The sequence below is a fragment of the Panthera pardus genome, unplaced genomic scaffold, assembly GCF_024362965.1.
Source record: "Panthera pardus isolate Hobbes unplaced genomic scaffold, ASM2436296v1 HiC_scaffold_21, whole genome shotgun sequence".
NCBI lineage: Eukaryota > Metazoa > Chordata > Mammalia > Carnivora > Felidae > Panthera > Panthera pardus.
In genome coordinates, this window is record NW_026526777.1 from 49,404,714 (window position 1) to 49,421,394 (window position 16,681).

The 16,681-nt window shown below is 46.5% G+C and overlaps 1 long non-coding RNA gene across 1 annotated transcript; it reads right to left on the minus strand.

The window, feature by feature from the left end:
- Window positions 1-1,620: 1,620 nt before the first annotated feature.
- LOC109253144 (uncharacterized) lies at window positions 1,621-13,129 on the minus strand. Its single transcript, XR_002074254.2, has 6 exons — window positions 13,040-13,129; window positions 12,380-12,447; window positions 10,794-10,847; window positions 2,344-2,429; window positions 1,983-2,227; window positions 1,621-1,902 (listed from the first exon to the last, which is right to left on the minus strand). It is a non-coding gene; the product is annotated as an uncharacterized LOC109253144 (long non-coding RNA).
- Window positions 13,130-16,681: the final 3,552 nt, after the last annotated feature.

The window sequence follows — 16,681 nt, forward strand, 5'->3', positions numbered from 1 at the left end:
GTGATCCCAGTGCACTCCTTTCGGGGCAAGAGACCTGAGGACTTCAGAGATGACGAGGCTGATCCTTGGTCACCTGACTCCTTGCAAAAGAGTCAGGTTGTATGACTTCTAGACCAAAGCTGTTTCTGTGAAACCATGCCTAGTACAATGCCTGGCCCATAGTAGATATTCAACAAATATGCGTTTGGTGTGGAACAAATGCTAACATTCACAAAAAGCCAATGACTGGGCCAAATAAGGCCTTATGGTTCTTAAGCACTCACTAAGAATCAGCCTCTGCTCTTAATTCTTTACTTGTAAAATATCAGTCTGTACTCACCGGCCCGTGAAGTAGGGACTATCATTATCTTTATTTTACATATGGCAAAACTGAGGCTCTGAGAGATGGCCTGCCTAAGGTCACATAGCTGACAAGTGAGAAGGAACCTGTATTTGGGCTCAGACCCTGTGCCTTAACCACTGTGCTACATTGGCGCCCCCCTGACCCACCCCCCTCCCCTGGAGAGATTGAGTTTGTTCTTTCCTGGTTGTATTTGGACCTGTATCCACTCTGCACCTGTGTTTCATCACATGGAAAAGACAGATAAAAGAAGAAAAAGGATGTTGGTTCTGTAACCAGCTGGTGGATCAGAAAGTAAGCAGTTGGCTGTCAGATCCAAGTTTTTCAATGATACTTAGTGAAGAAAGATGCTGAAAGCAAAGGCCAGGCTCCTCGGTGTTTAGAGGAAGTAGCAGCTGGTTGGGGGAGGACAGGACCTTGGTTTCCTGAGGTTTGTAGCAGGAAGTAGGTGCTCAACGAAGAAATTTCAATGATGCTGGCAGTCAGCAGGGCTGTTTAAGTGCTGCAGTAGAGAAAGAAAAAACAAAAGAAAAACTCCTCCAAACCCCATACGCTGGCTAATAAGGCCTTCCATACAGGATCTGGTCTCTCCCTGCCTTCTCTTGGGGTTTGCCCCTACTGACTGTGCTCCAGGACTCCTGCATCAGGACCTGCTTTACACCAGGTGTTCCCTTGGTCCGATGTGCTCATCCACATAATTTCCCCACTTCTGGCTCTTGCTTGTGATCTAGATCTCAGCCTACAACATCACTTGTGCAGAGAGGCCTGCCTTGTTCACCTAGTCTAAACGGAGAGCAAGGCCCTTCATCCTGAGTGTGTAGGCCAGCGCCTGACTTGTGGTAGGTGATGAGCAAATACCAGCTGAATGAAAGAAGGGATTTAGGGATGTTTTGGAGAAGGCTTCTCAGGTATCAGGCAGAGCACACTGCTCCTAGACCTCGGTAAGAAGAAAAAGGATAAAATAGCCCCACCAAAGGGTCATTGGCCTGTGAGTGACCATCTCCTCGGTCAGGGATCTCACCTGCCACCTGCTAGGGAAGCTTAGGCCACTTTGGGGCAGCTCTGATCCCTGCAAAGTTCTTCCTTACTTGGGCATGAAACCCGACTCTTTGTAGCTTTTACCCACTTACTGGTCTTGATTCAAATCCTGGGGCTACCTGGAAGCTATCCTCCATCAGCAGAAAGCTCCCAAGGCACAGAAAGCCCCACCGTTGTGGGCCAGCTGTGCAGGCCAGAAACCAGAGGGAATAGCTGTCGGGTCTGAGCAGCAGGGATCTTATGATACACCGTGTAGCAGTTTTAGCTGTCAGAGTTAGCTTGCTTTTCCCAGGAAACATGCAGGGAATTCTGGGTCAATGTTCTTGCAATCCTCCTAGAGCAGTAGGAGGTTTTGCCAAGAGCAGGGGAAGGAAAGCCAAGGACTTGGCTGTTTTCCCTTTAAAAAACCCTATTACAAATGTGGCGATAAGAATCACAATCTCTTCCATGCTCATGTTGTTTGATGTGTTGCAAAACCCTTTCAGGCACATGATGGGGTGTTCTCATCAATCTTATCACTGCCTCTGGAGAAGAAAAGACTTGCATAAGATACTCTGCCAGCAAGAATTCAACACCCATGCCCCTCCCCCAGTGCTTTACTCACACACTATGGATGACTTCAGGCCTATCTGGGATCATGGAGTCATGCTTCTCAAACCTGGGTTCATAAAAGTCACCTGGAAAGTTGTTAAGCTACAGATTCCTGGAGATTCTGGTTCCATAGGTCTGGGGTGGAGCCCAGGTGTAACAAGCATCCAGGTGATGCTGATGCTGGCGAACACCTGTCTGGATGGCCGCGACCAGCTTCACACCATTGCCTCTCTCTGAACTCCAGTGAGTAGCAGGTAACTGTAAAAAGCATGCTGCATAAGGTGTCTCGTTTGATCTTATGAGGAGATAACTACATTTATTGTTTCCATTTCACAGACGAGAAAGTGATGGTGCAGAGAGGTCAAATAGTTTACCCGTAGTCCCTCATTTGGTAAGTGGCTGAGTCTGAATTTTGCTGGACATCAGAGCAATGGATTTAACCACAACGCCATACTCCTTCCTGGAAGTGAGAGGGATTTCTGGCTAACCGGGTCTCCTGTCCTCATTGGAAGAAGGACCCTGCTTCCCACTGGGCCCTAAGATGAAAGCTGAGGTCCCTTGAGTCTAGAAAAGAGACTAAACTTCTTTCCAGGTGTCCCAGCTAACCTGACATCTAGGTGATCTCTATACTGCCCTAGTGCAGGCATCAGACCATACTCACAGGATCATGTTAAACTTCTGCTAAGCTCCAAATGCTTTTGTACAGGGCGGAGCAACCCTGGGCAAGACTGCCAAGCAAGTTTGTTGTGAAAACCTCCGTCCCTATGCACTCCTGCCTGTGCCCCCTGCCTCCCCTCCCACCCCCCATTCTTCCCTCCATCTCTATGTGCTCCTGCCTGTGACCCCCTGCCTTCCCCCCCACTATTCCCCCTATTCCTCCCTCCATCCCCATCCCCGCAAACCCCCTGGGTTCCTCCGCAGTTTCCCCGGTGAGTGATCCTCCTACGTGTTCCTCCCCATATGCTGCCCACTTCCTGCTCCCAGCTACTACGGGGTCCCCACCGCTTGCTCCTCCCTACGGGGTCCCCTCCCGCTTGCTTCTATGTCCCCTACTAGACTTTTGGAGCCTTCCTCTTTTTGATCTTTTGAACAGAATGACAATTATTAAACTCTCAAAATGCAAAGGTTAGCAAGTTCACGAGCAACTCCTTCCACAAGTCTTTGGAGAAAATGATGGTGAACCAATAGAATTCATGTCTAGATGCTGAATTTCTGGCATCAAGATGGGCAGGCAGGAGGATTTGGGACAACGTTCTTCCTTTCCTCCTTTTACTTTCCCTTCATAGCGCTGAGCACAACAGTTGTCTTGTATTTTATCTGTTGGATTGCCTGTTTAACCACTGCCTTCCCACTGAACTGTAGACTGCATAGGGGAGTACAGATTTGACCTGTTTTGCTCTTACTGTTGCCCAAAACCAAGACATGTAGTGGGTCTGAAACTTAGTCACAACTCAGATGTGCTAACTGTACTGTTATTTTCTTAAAACTGTCACTAGGCATCATTTTTTTTGCTATAGTGAAAATACTTATTCCTGACAATTAAAGGTAGCTTAGTCAAATTCTGTCTCGATTTGTAGTCTTTTTTCACTACGCAGACAGTAAAAAACGAACTTATTTATTTTACTTTTTTAAAAGTTTATTTATTTATTTATTTATTTTGAGAGAGTGAGAGTGAAGGAAGGGCAGAGAGGGAGGGAGAGGAAAAGAACCCTAAGCAGGCTCTGCACTGCCAGTGCAGAGCCTGATGCAGGGCTCAAACCCATGAACTGCAAGATCATGACCTGAGCTGAGATCAAGAGTTGGACCTTAACCTGACCTAGCCACCCAGGCACACCCAAACTCACTTATTTTAAATTCAAACTTTCTATCGGCATCCTTATCCCTCATCAAGTGTTCTCTCTTCTCCTACCTAGGGTGGCACTCCCTGCAGGAAGGAGTTATGGAATCATGTCAGCGAGAGGGAGGACGGTTCCTGTCTGGTTTGTGTTCGGGCTTCTGGTCCTGGCTGGCCTCTGAGGTGGAGCAGTTGGTCCTTCCCGGTTTGGGAGCATTACCCTCTGTTCTCACTGCATTGGTGGCCTCCATATCTGCAGCCCGTGTAATGTGTGGCCTGTCCTTCTGGTTCAGAACAAGTGACCCTGACCAATGCCCTATGAACTCATGACAGGGGGCCTTTCTTTCCACTTGGAATTCTGTAAGCAACCACCTGGAGAGGTGCCCCAGAAGGGATAGGCTGAGTCCAATCAGGACACTCATGCCACAAAATTCTACTCCATGATTTTCCTTGAGCTTCTCCCCTTCCAGTGGAGGTAAACTGCTCCCACCTCATGTCTCCATCCTGCCTACTTTACAGAATTCAGAAAGACTCTTTCATCTTCTCAAGTGCCAAGTTCTCTCACTGGAAAACCAGGGCTCTCAAGATTATTGTCTTCTCTGTGAACTTAAAAAATTGAACTTGAATGTCAAAGTCTTCTTCTTGGAAAATTTAATTCCTTGTTCTCTCTTCTACTCCATCCTACCCCAAGTCATGGGTAACTCAGTCTATGAGGATGGAGGGCTGCTGGGCAACACAAGCCACCAAATCACCAGAAATGAAAAATGTGTAGAATAACATTGCCAAAAATTATTCTGCTTAGCTTTAGGCACAAATATTTATGGAATAAACAATAGTGTAGGCTCAGGGTATATTCTGGGCTAAAATTAGGGCTCATTTTGAGGTCCTGAGAGCCTTAGAATGTTGAATAGATGAGGACTGATTGGCACTCTTAAATACAACATGCCAGGGAGAGCCCAGGGTAACATGGTGATGATTATGATGGTAACATTTAATTTACAAGTGTTTTTCCTACAAACTATTTTATAATTTATCCTTCGTTTTATTAAGCAATACATTGTATGAAGCATAGTGCTAGGACATGTTCCTATGCAAGGAGACAAAATTTATTAAGTTTCCAGCATTGATAAATTTTCCTCTTTCTCTAGCCCATCAAAAATAATCTTCTTGGGGGGCGCCTGGGTAGCTCAGTCGGTTGAGTGGCCGACTTTGGCTCAGGTCATGATCTCGCGGTCTGTGAGTTTGAGTCCCGCGTCGGGCTCTGTGCTGGCAGCTCAGAGCCTGGAGCCTGTTTCAGATTCTGTGTCTCCCTCTCTCTGTTCCTCCCCCATTCATGCTCTGTCTCTCTCTGTCTCAAAAATAAATAAACGTTAAAAAAAATTTTTTTTTTTTAAAAATAATCTTCTTGGGATGCTTAGGTGGCTCACTCGGTTAACCATCTGACTCCTGATTTCATCTCAGGTCATGATCTCGTGGTCCTGGGATCGAACCCTGCATCAGGCTCTGTGCTGAGCATGGAACCTGCTTGGGATTCTCTCTTTCTCTGCCCCTCTCCACTCTCAAAATAAATAAACAAAGGAATGTTTATTATTAAAAATTTTTTTTTAACATTTATTTATTTTTGAGACAGAGAGAGAGCATGAACAGGGGAGGGTCAGAGAAAGAGGGAGACACAGAATCTGAAACAGGCTCCAGGCTCTGAGCTGTCAGCACAGAGCCCGATGCGGGGCTCGAACCCACGGACCATGAGATCATGACCTGAGCTGAAGTCGGACGCTTAACCAACTGAGCCACCCAGGCACCCCACAAATGAATGTTTAAAAAAGAACTGAAATTAGGAAGTACTTTAGGGGCACCTGGGTGGCTCAGTTGGTTAAGCATCTGACTTCGGCTCAGGTCATGACCTCATGGTCCGTGGGTTCGAGCCCCGCATTGGGCTCTGTGCTGACAGCTCAGAGACTGGAACCTGCTTCAGATTCTGTCTCCCTCTCTCTCTGCACCCCGCTATGAATAAGTGTTTAAAAAACCCAGCTTTATATATATGTGTGTGTGTGTGTGTGTATATATATATATATGTATATATATATATATATATATATACATATATATATATGAAAGTATTTAAAAAATTCTTGTTATCTAGCCCAATTTTCTCCTCTTGTAGAAATGCAGAGTCTCAGGCACCATCCCAGATTTGCTAAATACAAACCTGCATTTTAATGAGTGAATTATACACATCACTGAGTAGTTAGAAGCTCTACTATAAATAATATTCACTCATCTCCTACCTTCTGATGCTGTGTCAGGTGTCCACTCTGCCCCTGATTCTTTGCCTCCTGTCCTGTCCTCTATCCCTTCTCTCCAGGGAAGATGGGAGCTGGGGCTCCTTAGGTTTATCTACCTTATAAAAACTTGCTCTGCTCTGTGCCGACAAGACATTTGCATTTCAGAGGCTTGTTTAGCTTTGCACTACACTTCAGCACAGAACTTGAAGTTTCTCCAAGCAATGGTTTCTTGGGGGAATGTTGTCATGAAGGAGCGAGGCAGCTTTTCCTTGGTGACATTCTGTGCCTGAAGATCTGGATCTGGGCTTCATATTTGTTGCTCTCCAACTGTGCTGATGAGATCGTTGTGATCCTGTTATTCTCGCTGAACACAAACAGAGCTCATTGAACTTGGAAACTCCCCGACCTGGGTCTCCAGGTGGGGGTGGAGGAGTCTGTCCTGCCCCTCCCCAGGGAGTTATCCCTCTCCTTGCATGGATGTTCCCTGTAGTCTACCTACTGGGGACAGAGGTACTTGATAGTGGCTGGCTATTGTGCTCAGTTGCTGATTGAGATGAAGCATCATTTGTAACAGTTATTTTTTATTTAGCACCTTCTGTATGCCAGGCACTGTGCTAGGTTTACGATTTTCATTTTATAGCTGATGAAATTAATTCTGAGAAACATTAAGTGATGTCCTCAAGGCCAAATGGGTAGTAAGTGGCTGAGCTGTGATATAATTCCAGGTTCATACTCTGAACTCTGAAATTCATCCTTTTGCTAAGTCACTTTTTTTTTTTTTTAAAGAAATGTTTCTCTTTAACGGCGGGTGATTCCTAAGTTCTCTTAGGCAAAAAGGGACAGACTCTCACAATCTTGAGTTTTGGGACCTCTAATGCAGTGGCTCTTAAATTTTAGTGCACATCAGAATCAGTGGGCGGGCCCGTTAAAACACGTATTCAGCAGTTATGGGAGAGGGGGACAGCATTTGCATTTCTTACAAGTTTCCTGGTGATCCTGCTGCCACTGGCACAGGCCACACTTTGAGAACCACTGTCTTAATGGTTTGGGGAAGTGTGGGAAGCAAGGCACCTGTTGTTCCCAGCCTCTCCAGCCCATGGTGCTGGTGGGGCAATGCTGCCTTAACACCTGTGGCTTGCTTAGTGCTTCCTGAACATTATTTCACAGGAGAGCAGAAGGATGGTTATTTGCATGTGTTTCAATGTAGTGTCTCGCATCTGGGTTGTGTTTAGGCTGGTGCACTGCCCTCAACTCATGAGGGTCACCTGCTAACAAGCTGAGGACTTTAAAGGCATACAGTAACATAAGTAAAGTCCTGGAAACTGAAAGCATGTTGATTTATGGGCATTTCCCAGGAACTAGTGATCCAGTTCAGAGGGGAAAAAACCCTGGCTCATTCTCCCTAGATGGCTTCTCTGAAATTTATAAGATTTGTAGAAATGGGATTCACCATTTGCCTTTCCTTAGAGTTATTATTTTTTAATCTGCATAGCCAAGGTTCCAAACAGGGTCTGCTTTGAATTTTTATCATCAAGCATGTTTGGGTGGACCACTAGGGGTCCATCTACATGGCAACCCAATAGGCATCCGGTCAGAGAGAGTCCTAATGTATGGAACATTGGGGCTAATAGCACTGGGATGTGCAGTTAGATAAGGGCTGGTTATGAATGCTGGCTCTGCCATTTGACAGTTGAGGGTCTATAGGCATATTACTTAACTTGTCTGGGCCTCATTGTCTCCAGAATCAAGGCTGATATAAAAAATATTTAGCCAACAGATACGGCATGGGCATCAGCTTGTCAGAATGGATGGAGGCCAAATCAGAAGCAATGCCAGCTGTAAATAAGCCAGAGCCAGTGTGGACGACTGGCTTGCATTTTCAAATACGATGTGGGTTCCATCTGTGGTTTATCTCTGTGCAGGGGATATGGGTTTTTACTCAGTAAGGAGGAGGTTGGTGTTGTGTGTGTGTGTGTGTGTGTGTGTGCATGCATGCACGTGTGTGCTCTCAGAGAACAGCAGGAAACTTTCGTGGGACTGAGGCCACACATATTCTCTGTTGAAGGTCAGGAGGGATACCTCTTTTGGAAGCCTTGGAACATGGTCAGTTTGGCCTGTCCCACTCCCTTTCCACAATCTGGTAGCCCGCGGATATGAAGCCAAGAATGAGAGAGGATCCCATTGGTCAATCCATCTTACAGTGCTATCTTTGGAGAGAGGTAAGGCCAGAAGCTATTGAACATACAGAATATATTGAATTTATAGAAGCTATTGCCTGAGATATTGAAAAGTACAAAAGAGTGTGTAAAGGCCTCCTCCCCCAGAGTAGAGGACCGGAACGTTCTTTGTACTGTCATACAGTCATTGGCTGTTCTGCTTTACCTCTTCTAGGAAATAGGACAATGCTAGTACCTACCTCATTGGCATGAACTGAGAGGGAAAGGAGATAATTAATGTGAAATAATGGCACACAGTAGGAACTTAACAAAAGAAAACTTTGTGTTGGACCACGATCTCCTAGGCCATGTACTTAATGCAGCAGGAGCTCTTTGAGACTTGGAGGGGGACTTAGTCTTACTGCCCAAGGGCCAGTAGAAGAGGGGGTTTTACCTGGGATGCCGTATGGACCTTGCTCATTGATACCTAAGCAGGTCCTTCTGGGAAACTTGTTCTAAGTTCTAAGACAGATGAGCCATTTATTATTCTGGGAGAGTAAGTCAAATAAAAGTGCTATTGAGTTCTAACAAGCAAGATGGAGGAGGTCTTCCTATTTGGGGCCTCATGAGAGAATATCAAGGTTGGTGGCAATAGTGTCTGTCACCTCTGTACAAACAGCTTGGGCAGCTGCAGAGGCCACGGTGTGGCTGGCCATGGGGTGAGTGACTGGGTCAATGTCTGTGGAGATGAAGGAGGGTGGCCGTGGGGCAGTTGCACACCTCAGTGTCCTCCCCAACCTCAGATGTGGCCTCTGCTGGCCCTTGTGGGGGCACATGGCAGCCACGAAGGAGCAGGTGTAAAGAGGGGCTACTTTGCTCCGGTTCTAGGGACAATCAGTGATTCAGGCCCCTGGAGCCCTCTGAGAACCTGGGGGAGGCAGGCGTCCAGCCACGCAGCAGGTGGAGACGCAGAGCCAGAGCCTTTAACGTTCTTGTGCTCTTCTGGGCCGCCACTGCCTGGGAAACAGCCACCGACTACGTCTGCATCCTCAGACGTTTCACCCTCTGTCGCTCCCCTCAGCTATCTCAGATGCTGTAGTCTTTACCCTACTCCTGGATTAATTTACAAGTTTGGCTGCTCTATCCGCCCCCTGAAACTCTTTTGTCTCTGGAGTCATGTGATTTGCTCCTTTGATCATCCTCTCACCTCCAACCCCCCTCCTTGGAAGTCTCCTTCCTCCACCTACATCTTTGCCTCTGGTACCCATTCTCATTCTCACTCTGGGAAACTCTGGACTCAAGAGTTCAACTGCCACCTCATGGATGGGCCCCTAAATCTCCATCGCCATCTCCAGCCAGACACTCTTTCCTCAATATCTGGATGCCATCTGTATATTCTTCTTCGGTTCCTGCCAGGGCCATTGCACCAACCTCCTAACTTGGGTTCTCACTCCAGGCCCACTGTCTTCTAACCCACATGCTTCCTGCTGCCCAAGTGGTTTGTTTTGCTTTTTTCCAAAGTACCCATTAGATCCTATCCCCAAGCAGCTTCAACGACTCACCAATACGGACAGGATAACTGCCTTGTATGGTTTAAAAGCATCTTGCTCCTTGGGGTCTACTTCCTTGCCAGCTTCATTTCTTGTTACTCTCCCACCCCTATCTCCTACTCTCGCCTAACTGAACTTGTTCCATTTCTCAAATATGCTGTGTTTCCACCTCCTCCTGCCTTTAGACATGCTGTTATCTTTTTCCAGAATGTTCTTCCTCTCCTGTGTGCTGGTGAATTCTTTGTCATTCAGACTAGGCTGTAGAAGCACCTCCTTTGTGAACTGGAATGTGACAGACATGGACATAGCAGTCACACAGGACCCTACGCTCAGAAGATCCTCATATTTGGTTTAATGCTCTTCTGTCACCATGTTAAAATTCTGAGAATTTTTTTTTGACAGAGGCCCTGCATTTTTATTTGGCAACGAAGCCCATAAATTATGTATCTGGTCCTGCTGACACCCCCACAGCAACATATACACAGCACAGCCATGACACTTATTAGGTTGTATTGTGGTGGTTATTATCTGTCTGCTTCACCCACTGGCCTGTGGACTCCTTGGGGGCAGAGACTGTCTTGTTCATCTCTATTCCCCAGCCCACAGGACAATGGATGACAAACAGTAGGGGCTCAATAAATGCTTGCTGACAGAATTAATTCATGTCTGTGGGTCCTTTTTTCCCTGAGTCTGTGAGAACAGCCTTTCCCTTTTGAAAACATTTGCCATGTGAAAAGCAGGCACCAGAAACTGTGAGCTCCAGTTTCAATTTGCTTTTTTTTTTTTTTTGAACTTGGCTTTATGATGTAACATAACTCCATTTACTTCTTGGAGCCCCAGTTTCCTTATCTGTAAAATGAAGGGTACGATGGAACACCCCAACACATGAGGGGCCGCTGGGCTTCAGCTGGCTGGCTTCTCCACCTCCACCCCCTTCCCTAAAACTGGGTCTCTCAGGAAACTTGAGCGTCCTCACCCTTTGTCCTCATTTCTCCTCACCTTCTCTCTCACTCCCCTTCTTTTGTTTTTCATCAGGAAAGGCAAGGCCAGACTCTTCACTCAGCAGAAGCAGTGTTTGTTGACATTTGGAAAAAAAAATGAAGAGAAAAGTCAAAGATCCTTCAGAATCTTGGTGTTTGAATATTTAAAGGCGATGAATGCTAGAAACATTGACAGGTCTGGTGTCAGGCTTCATTCTGATCCCTCGGCCCATTATTTAGTCTCTAAACAACAAAAGTAGCTCCACTCACAGGGGCCCCGTGCAGAACAAATTTGCTGTTCCGCCTTCCCGTCGGTCCACTCCCTCCCCCAGCTGCCCTACTGCTCTTGGACTGTTCCTCACCCAGGGTGTCCAGTGTCTGGATGAGGGTGATGACATGGGAGGAGGACCAAGGAGGAAGACCTCGTAGATGGGCTCTGGGACCCCCGCCCCTGTCTCCACCACTTCCACTGCTTTTCCCTAATGGGTTTCTGTGTAAGAGGTCACTGGAAAAAAGGGGTTGTAATGCTAGAAAATGCATGAAAGCCTCTGTCTACTGACCCAGGATCAGATCTCAGTTTGAGTGTGGGGCCTTGGCAGGTTGTACTGACTCAGTGGCATGACTCTTGTCAATAAAAAAGAATCCAAATTACTTAGGCTTTCTGTCCTTACTCTCAGCCGAATTATCGTGGAGGAGTCGGGGTCCTGGGCTGGCCTCCTCAGCCATGTTTCCCTGGCCGTGGGCTGAGTTTGGGCTCAGGATCAGATGCCTTGGCAAAAGCTAGGACAGAGCTATTGGTAACATTGCCACAGACATTAAATGGCCTTAGACTCCACTTCTTGACTGAAGGGTTTGTGTACTTGCTAGGAGGCCATGCAGTGTGGGCCAGGGGGCAGGGGAGATCTGTTCTGAACACCCCTGTCCTCTTATCCCCAGATCCAATAATAATGATAATAATAATAATAACAACAACAACAACAATAAGAAAATAACTTTTCCCCAGAGGACCTTCTGGTCAGCCCAGCCATGAAAACCATGGAACAGAGGAAAGCATGTGATGTAGAGCAGAGATGTCTGAGTTTGAGTCCCTGCTTTGTCATTTAGCTAGCTCTCAAGCAACTAAATGGGCCTGGTGCTATGTTACCTCCTGCAGGCAATAAAAAGGAATTTGCATTCTAATTGGGGAGAAAAAAATCTTAACTTTCTGGGTAGCAAGACGGTTTTCTCTCTTCATCTTTAGCCCCTGAACAAGCCAGAGAGAAACCCAGAAATGGAGGAGGCGGACCTGGGCACAGTATCTTTCACCATGCAGGAAGGCTGGGAGGGGACAAAGGTAGAATGATCAGCTCAAAATTGCATTAATGGGAAAATTGCAATAATGGGATAAATGTGTGTCTTTCTAGCAGCCCTGGTGATGAGTTTTGGCAGGATGTGAATCCTTGCAGTTTGAGATGTGTCTGGTATATTTAGATATTTGGGGAAAGAGCAAACTACAAACTTGGATGATAAACCCTAAAGTCCTTCCTCCCCCCCATGGACCCAGAGCCCCCAAACACATGTCCAACAGCAGAAACTGGGGGCAGAGTAGACCTATCGTTGACTTACCACAGACAGCAGAGCCTGAGCAATGGACGTCTTGGTGCTACATAATACGTGCAGGGAGGGAGTGGGTTCTGGGTGTGTGTGGGGAGGGTAAAGAAGGGAGAACGTCAGGAAAGGGTTAAATAAGATGGGGACTGAAGGAGGGGTGTCTGGGTGGCTGTCAGTTAAGCAGCTGACTCTTGACTTCAGCTCAGGTCATGATCTCACGGTTCATGGATTCGACCCTCGTGTTGGGCTCTGCACTGTGGATTGGGGACTGGCTGCTTGGGATTCTCTCTCTCACTCTCTTTCTCTCTACCCCTCCCATGCACTCTTTCTCTCAAAATAACTAAAGTTAAAATAATACGGGGACTGAAGGAAAAGGACGAAAAAGCAGCTTAGGAAAGAGGGCTTGGGATCCAGCGAGTGTCCATGTGCCAATCACAGGCATTTTGGGAGTTCAACCTCAGAGAAGGGAGGGTTTCTTGAGGCACCAGGGATGCCTCAAGGAGCAGGCAGGATTTGAACTGAACCTAAAGGACCAGAAGATTCTGCAGACAGGCGGAGGGGATCGGTGAGGCCATTTCATGTGCGAGACTAATTTGGTGAAGCTGGCATGTTTTCAGTCCTAGCCTCTTTTGCATCCTCCGGTCTCCACCCTCCAACTGGGCCCATACATTTCACCTGGAGCTGGCAGGGGCCGTGGCCCCTTCTCCTCACCAACAAGCCTGGAGCATTTACTCAGGCCTGGGATTGGCCTTTTCTGGGGTTTGGAGGAAACACAAACAAGCCACGCCACGCCTGGGAAGTCTAAACAGAGGAAGGCATATTTCACATTTCCAATTATGACACAATCTGGCCGGTGTAGAAGTGGGAGCCTGTTGACTTTAACGGCCCAGCTGCTCTCGTCTTCCTGACAGCAGTCGAAATATCCTCTAAGCAGAGGGGAGAACAGTGTGAAGTTCTGATGAGAGTCCTCCAGGATGGCCATACAAGAGCAGTGGTAATGTGGCCCTGGGGGCCTCTGTGCTCCCGTCCTGCACAATGCATTTCTAAATGTCAGTATTTGCTGAGAGGAATAAGCCCCATATTTCTTACAATTCCCTAAGAAATGTAATTTATTTGAGCTTTCCATTGGTTTCTTTTCCTGACCCCTTCTCTCCCTCCTACCTTCCTTAAGAGGAGGCAGCTGGAAAAAACCTTTCTTTTTTTTAATTAAAATTAAAAAAAATTTTTTTACATTTATTTATTTTTTGAGAGACAGAGAAAGACAGAACCCAAGTGGGGGAGGGGCAGAGAGAAAAGGAGACACAGAATCCGAAACAGACTCCAGGCTCTGAGCTGACAGCACAGAGCCTGACGCGGGGCTCGAACTCACAAACCATGAGATCATGACCTGAGCCAAAGTCAGACACTTAACCGACTGAGCCACCCAGGCACCCTTATTAAAATTTTTTTAATGTTTATTTATTTTTGAGAGAGACAGAGTGTAAATGGGGGAGGGGCAGAGGGAGAGGGAGACAGGATCCGAAGCAGGCTCCAGGCTCTGACCTGTCAGCACAGAGTCCAATGCAGGGTTGGAACCCACGACTGACCTAGGCAGAAGTTGGATATTTAACTGAGCCACCCAGGTGCCCCTCAAAAGCCTTCTTTCTTTCTGACCATCACAAGCTGTGCCTGCCTGCTTTCCCCAACCCTCAGGCCTTTCCCTCTCTTCCTTAGATCTCTGTGCAAGGCATTTCTCTCTACCAAGAAGGGACAAACCCCTCTCCCAGGGTTTTTCAGATAGGGCCACTGAACCTGCTTTTGTCTCATGGGTTTCTAACTTCTAATTACCTTTGAATGCCTCACCTTCTCCTTCCTATTCACCTTTTGAATCCCATTACTTGTTTCCTGCCTTATAAAAGAGGCCATACCACAACATTAATTGCAAAGCAATGGAAAATGTAAGTGTAGTAGAAAATAGGATTAATCTCTCTTCTAAAACAAGTGTATGGTTAAAATGGTTTATTCATTTGCAGTTCAATCCCTTGTTCCACCAACAGAAGAGCTGGTACAGCTGCTTGGGCTTCCTGGTGAGGGTTGGTATTAGCCACCAAACCCTCTTACCAGTGTTCATATTTGAGGTTTCACTGTAAAGCAGTTAAGTGTGATTTTTTTAAACATAAATATACCAGTATCTTGTGAGATGAAACTACCCTCTTCAAAGTTGTGAGCTTATAAGTACTCCACATGTGCCACTTGTGTGTTTAGAAATGATGATGCAGTTCTCTATCAAAGTTTCATCTGGTTCTGTTCATAAACCACCGAAATAGGTCAGAAAGTTCGGTAATTTTAGCATCTAAGTTATATTGGCAAGATAGCTTCTTCCACGTGAAAGTGGCTTAAAAAGTCGTTGTCAGGTCACGTGTCCCGATTTTTGGCTTCAGAAAGTATCACTCACCACAGTAACCATACCCTCAGGCCCACGGTGCTGCTGTTCCATAAGAACACTCATCAGACTTCAGGATCAGTTTACACAGTAATCCCCCCCCCCCCCCCCCCTTATCTGCCGATTCGCCTTCCGCAGTTTCAACAATCCACAGTTAACAGCGGTCTGTGGGTGCCTGGGCAGTTCAGTTGATATAAGCGTCGGACTCTTGATTGCGGCTCAGGTCATGATCTCACAGTTCATGAGATCCAGCTCTGTGTTGACACTTGTAGAGCCTGCTTGGGATTCTCTCTCTCCCTCTCTCTCCCTCTCTCCCAGCAGAGGATCCACCTCCTGATGAATCATCGAAAGGTCAATAGTAGCCTAACTTTACATCACAATGTTGTGTCATTCACCTCACTTCCTTGGCATTTTCTCGGCTTGTGTCGTCACAAGGAGGGTGAGTACAGTACAATAAGATATTTTGAAAGAGAGCCCACACTCCTGTAACTTTTATTGCATATATTGTGACAATCGTTCTATTTTCTTTTTATTGTTGTGAATCTCTTACTGTGCCTAATTTAGGGAAAACAGTATGGATAGGGTTCAGGACTCTTCATGGTTTGAGGCATCCACTGGGGGTCTTGGAATGTATCCGCCGCAGATAAGGGGGACTATTGTGTTCGTACAAGAACACCGCATTCGTCTTTCCACTGTCATCTTCATATTGGCCCCAAAGTTTTCTGCCTGCTTTATTCCAGTGATGTTTGAAGGTCTCCTGTCTGGAGATGAAACTTTACTGTAGCCAAAGGTATTCAAAGAATAGCTGTAGACTCTGAATAGGATTCCCGGAGAGCATTCTCAAAGTCTTCTGAACAGTTGTAGCATCAAAAAGAGAGATTTTCCCCAGGGGTCCGCCTTGAAGGAGATGGTTATTGGGTTGGGGGGCAGAGGAGGCATTCTTGCTTTGACTACATGCACCTGTGTAGAGGGCTGTCCTCTAGAACAACACTGCTGACCATTCACCACCCTCTCCCTACCGCCTGCCCATTCCTCCTGGGGGCAAAGGATAACTGAATCTGACCTTGAGTTGGGGAGAAGGACCGGGTGAGGGTGGCTCAGCCTCTTCTGGGCTCTACTCTCCGATTTGCCAGTCTGCAGATCTCTTAGCCTGAGGCAAGATACCTGCCTTGGAGAAGTCTGTGGGTGGGTCTGATTAACTTGGATGTAAAGTATTAGAAAGCCCTCTTGGCTGTAGATTCAAAGCCTCATGGTCAATAATGTTGGCAATATTTTGAATTTTATCTGTGTGACTCCTGTGTATCTCTCTCATTCGGCTTTAATCTCCAGATGATAAAGAAAGAGGTGTTATTTATTAGCCTTTTAAAACACCATCAACTATGTTCATTTGGATGTATAAATTTCTGTTGCCTGTATTAGGAGACCAACTTCCTGTGTTATAGATACGTCTGATATAGTAAAAAGTAAGGAGCCACAAGAGGGAGAGTCTTCCTTGGCCCTATCCCTTTACTTTATTTTAAAAATTCCTCCAGGGGCACCTGGGTGGCTCAGTTGGCTGAGCATCCTACTTTGGCTCAGGTCATGATGTCGCGGTCTGTGAGCTCGAGCCCCACGTCAGGCTCTGTGCTGACAGCTCAGAGCCTGGAGCCTGCTTAGGATTCTGTGTCTCCCTCTCTTTCTGCCCCTCCCCCGCTCATGCGCACGCGCACTCTCTCTCTCTCTATCAAAAGTAAATAAACATTAAAAAATTTTTAAAAATTCCTCCAAAAATATGAAAAAAGAGAAAAATGTCCATTTCCTGCTATGGAAGTTTCCTGTGAGCAGCTTTACTTGGCCGTTATAAAAGAAGATGATTTTCTCACGTTGGGTTATTTTTAGAATTGATGGAAATGCAC